Here is a 5,469-nt window from a genome sequence, read left to right as displayed (position 1 = left end):
ACGATGCTCATAGGGCAGGTATCTTCGAATACCCATTCATGATGTCTGCGGTCCGGTAGTCTATCTATTCACGGGGGTCCCCTGTCTTTAGACCGGCTACAATATCCATCTCGGGGACGAAATGAATGACACGCCGGAAGCACTAGATGAAACCGAGTCACGACTCCACGCCATGTACTGCTCACGGTACTTGTTACGAAGACGATCGGCACGATGGTCGCGCTCACTGAAGAGCTTCTTTAACATAGCTCTCAGTTCCTTCAAGCGTTCCTTGTCGTGACCAACCTTTTTAGCTTCTTCAGCGAGACCTCGTTCAATACCAGCTAACGGAAGCCAGTGGAGACGCTCCCACAACGCGAACCCGAGGTCACCTTGCTTACCGCCGTCACCCCGAAGGTTCGCCCAGATCATCTTGAGACGGGTCTCAATCGGAGCACGCTTGGAGATGGGGACGCTTGGTTTGAAGTCGACAGTGTCAAAGAGGCAAGCTTGAAGAGGATAAAGCTGCCGAAGTTGCTGGTACGGGTGATCAGGATGCGAATAATCAAAGAACGCTTGGAGACCCTCCAACGTTGTACGCACGGTCACCTCACCAGCTGGTTCAGGAAGCGTTAAGCTCAGTAGTCGCTCGAAACACTTCTTGGCGCCTGCATCGGTAAACTCTATGTCCACATACGGAAGAACCCACGGTGGCAGGGTGGACGAAGCCGGCACCATAGGGCGAATACCAGATAACACTCGGTGAGGCAATGGCTCAACCGACGGTGCACCACCACGACGCGGCACCGAAGTGTAGGTTGCCATAATCATGCGTCCAGGTCCAGCATCGAGAGTCCAAATAGGCGGACGAGAAGATGCTGGTGCCGGAGGACTTGCTGGTGGCGAAGGAGGTGGGCCAGCAACGATGATTGGGGAAGTCATCATCGGCGAAGGATTTGGCCGAGGTGGAGTCGGAGGACGAGCTGGGCCAAGATTACTCCAGTTCCTGTTTGAATCTTCAACATCCTCGTCATCGAGTATGCTTGAATGATCGGTGGGGGGCGGAACATCACCGCTACCACTGGGAGCATCAGGAGAGTCATCCACCGAAGATTCATTGTCATCCACGTCATCTCCATAGTCGTCATCAGCATTCCCATCGTCATCAATCTCCATCGAAAGGCCAGGCGAAGACACGCTTGGTACATCAGTCGTGGGAACAGTCGGAGCCGACTTCGAAGACGCGGAAGCTAGTGGAGCAGCCTCAACAGGGGCAGACCCTGCTGTAGAAACCACTCCCGAGACTTCAACTGCCTTGGATGTCGCGGCAGACGCCGAAGCAGACTTGCCTTGTGGGACAGTCTGGTTTGACTCTTCATCTTCGTCACTCGAGCCAAACATGAGCCGCATTTCCTCGGCCTCGCGCAGAGCCTCTTCAGCAGCACGTATGTCGGCTGGAGAAGGTGAAATCGTTGAAGCTGGTGACTTGGCCACATCGTGTGGACCCTGAGGCGGGGGCGAAGGCGCGTCAGGAGAGACAGGAACATCGTCGTGATCCTCAGGGTTCACGTCCTTACCCGAAGGCTCTGTAGCAGTTTCTTGAACCGAATTGACGCTGCCTGGATCAGCAGTCCCCATGTCCACGTCACTCTGGTCGCCGCTGAGGTCGACCACTGCAGGAATCGAGGAAGACGCTGGTGTAGGAGGTGGCGACCATGAACTTGGAGAAGACGGTACAGACTTGGACCGAGTCTTCATATGACGTCGTGGTGACTTAGCAGGAGAATGAGGACGGGGTTTCTTGCGCTTCTTCTGGGTCGCCTTCTTCCACGCCTTCGGACCGAACAGCGATCTACGAGCCGACTTGAGAGTTGAAGTATCGGCAGGTGGCGCATCACCGAGACCGGCAGCTGCCATCGAAGCACTGGCCTTGTCCGTTGGGATTGGAGCCTTGTCTTCGTCAGAGTCGTCCGGATCGTCGTCTGAATCCTCGCCACCTGGTCTAAGACGCTTATGGGACTTCCCATGGGCCACTTGGTGAGCTGCTTTGGCCAAAAGCTGCCGGAAAGGCTTGAGGATTGTCCGAAGAAGCGGTGGCAGATTGAATACGCCGCAGAGCAACTAACCGTCTCCTGGTCCAAGTCCAGCGCATCCAGGTCCAGCTCACCTGCAGTCAGACCTATCACGAAGGATTGTGAACGAACGTTAGTTGCTGAACACACGGTGGAAGGAGCAACATTAAGAGCGTACCTTCGACAGCCAGACGAAGTACCTCGGGATCCATCCCTGCCAGACTCACGTGTGCACGGAGGGTACGATTCGCTTGGAGGAGGCGAGTGCTACGGTCTTGCTGGTTCTCGACGACCTTGAGCGTGTCGTTATCGACATACTTGCCCTGGGCAAGCTTTACCAGAAGGAGGTGGAGCTTCCGGGTCTGCTCAGTATTTGCGCCAATAGAAGACTTGTACACTTCGCGTTCGCGAGCCAGCTTCTTCTGCAACGTGCTGATAAAAACGTCCCGAGCTTGGACCTCGCAGTGCAGACGATTCAAGTCTTCTGCGTGTCGTTCCATAGTGGCTTGAACAGTGGCGAGCATGGCGTCGTTCTTGGCGTTCGACTCGCGGAGAATCTTGACGTGGTGGTGTAAGGCTTCAATCTCAGCGTTTGCAGCCTTGAGGAACGTCTCCGCGTTCTCACGAGCCATGATGTGGGGTGCCACCGAACGCACGGCAGCAGCCTCGGACTGAGCAAACCGCAACTGACGCTCTAAGTCGGCAACGCGTTGGGGTAATGCCGACAGCGCGTCAGGAACAGGTTGTATCGCAGCGAGGACCTCATCGAAACCAATAGCTGTCTCGAGACGACGCTGAGTGTGTATATCGCCGTGGAGAGGAGGCACAACGCTGATCTGCACTTGGTGACGAGCCATTGCAGTCAAGTACGGGATTATCGAGGTCATCATGTGATCGACCGATGCCTCCGTATTTTCAGCCAGCATGGCGCGCAGCGAATCTTCGGTGAGTGGTGGTGGACCACCAGCTGGGGCAGGAGGAGCAGCAGGAGCCATCTCCGCGGATTCAGCGACGACGGGGAGTGCTGCAGGAGCTACCGCAGGAAGTGAAGAGTCTGGCGCAGCGGGCGCTGGAGGACCGGTTGATGACGCTGCTGTCGGAGGAAGTGCAGCAGACTGAGGGGCGTTCGAACCCTCGGTCTTGCCCTCCTGAGAAACAAGTCGAGTAATGCGAGGTGATGAGCAAGGTACCGATGATTCAAGAGAAGGATGGGCTTACGTACCTCCAGCTGCTCACGCTCGCGACGTCTACGAGGATTGAGACGCTGAAACGCGTCGGACACGACTCGATTCAGACGCTTGGACATACGGTGGCGAGATGGTGAATTGAAGAATGAAGAAATGTCACAACGGGCACCAGTACCGTGGCTTCCATGCGACAGGGGCAGTTGTGGTGTAGTGATTTCTCCGTGGTTGCGGATTATCACCCGTCGACAAAGACGTGACACCGCCCAAGTTGTTCAAGCGACGAACCCTCGGTCGGGTGATGTACGGAGACGCCAAGGTGCAAGGGACTCGACGGCGTCACCTCCGAGTTTTCAACAAGTATCGGATACGGCCCTATGTCACTGAATCCAGGCTGTCCTTATTATTAATAATGGACTGGCCGGATTCGCATTCAGCGGACCATCTACGGTACGAACCCTCAGTGGCGGTTGGGATGAGTTCGCGGAATACTCAGCGACCTTTGGAAGACACGTTCACCGTCTGGGACAGGGCGCGGACCGTTAAAGATGCTCATGCGACAGTGCAGACGACGCTTGGCATGCAAGAAGATCCATAACGGATCATTGTTAACTTGATATTTGTATACTTGATTAGGACTTCTTATTAGGAATAGACCCGAAAGGGTAAGCTTAAATACAGAACAGAATTTCCACTCAAGCACACAGAGCGACGTCCGGCTTCAAGGTAAGCGTCAGGTCAAGCTTGTTTGAGTGTGTTATGCCTGTCGGTGAACTCGAAGCTCTGTAGCGAGGGTTCATCCGGCAAGGCCAAGAGACTTTGTGTATTGGCCGATTATTATCGAGAGGTTTTACGTGACGGCTTATTGTTGCCTATTTGCACGGCATGTCAGATTGCTGTCATTCGACAATTCGCCATGGTTGGAAGTGACTACACCGCCCAAGACCACTTTGTGGAGCTTGACTATATCATCTGTGATTCGAACAAGGGTCCAGTATCACCAATGCCGCGGGTGCGGAAAAAATATCGACTGCTCGACACTTTTCTGACGAAAAAGCCAAGCGTTAGCAAGTCGAGGGCGATGAAGCACTCTAAGGTGTGCAAGGCCAAGAAAACGTCGAAGTCCAAGAAAACATCCAAGTCCAAGAAAACGTCTTACAATTATCAAGTTCAATATTTTTTACAAAACGCGTGTGGCGCAGCAAAAGAACAGACACCGCGCTCTTCAGCGGCATGTCAGATTGCTGTCATTCGACAATTCGCCATGGTTGGAAGTGACTACACCTTCCAAGACCACTTTGTGGAGCTTGACTATATCATCTGTGATTCGAACAAGGGTCCAGTATCACCAATGCCGCGGGTGCGGAAAAAATATCGACTGCTCGACACTTTTTTGACGAAAAAGCCAAGCGTTAGCAAGTCGAGGGCGATGAAGCACTCTAAGGTGTGCAAGGCCAAGAAACTTCGAAGTCCAAGAAAACATCCAAGTCCAAGAAAACGTCCTACAATTAGCAAGTTCAATATTATGTACAAAACGCGTGTGGCGCAAAAAAAGAACAGACATCGCGCTCTTCAGCGGCATGTCAGATTGCTGTCATTCGACAATTCGCCATGGTTGGAAGTGACTACACCGCCCAAGACCACTTTGTGGAGCTTGACTATATCATCGGTGATTCGAACAAGGGTCCAGTATCACCAATGCCGCGGGTGCGGAAAAAATATCGACTGCTCGACACTTTTCCGACGTAAAAGCCAAGCGTTAGCAAGTCGAGGGCGATGAAGCACTCTAAGGTGTGCAAGGGCCAGAAAACGTCGAAGTCCAAGAAAACGTCGAAGGACAAGAAAACGTCTTTACAATTATCAAGGTCAATATTTATTACAAAACGCGTGTGGCGCAAAAAAAAGAAGAGACATCGCGCTCCTCAGCGGCATGTCAAGATTGCTGTCATTCGACAATCGCCATTGGCGGGAAGTGACTACACCCGCGCAAGACCACTTTGTGGAGCTTGACTATATCATCTGGGATTCCGACAAGGGGTCCAGTATCACAAAGCGGCGGGTGCGGAAAAAATATCGACTGGTCGCACTTTTTCTGACGAAAAAGCAAGCCTAAAGCAGTCGAGGCGATAGAGGCCTCTAGGTGGTTGAAGTCAAAGAAAATGCGTAGTCGCAAGAAAACATCTCAGTCCAAAAAAAGTGCTTTAACATTATGGAGTTCAATATTTTTTTGCCAA

This window comes from Phytophthora infestans, genomic scaffold (genome assembly GCF_000142945.1).
Source record: "Phytophthora infestans T30-4 supercont1.52 genomic scaffold, whole genome shotgun sequence".
Taxonomy (NCBI): domain Eukaryota; phylum Oomycota; class Peronosporomycetes; order Peronosporales; family Peronosporaceae; genus Phytophthora; species Phytophthora infestans.
The sequence above is the reverse complement of the archived record's forward strand: the minus strand, read 5'-3'. Positions refer to the sequence as shown.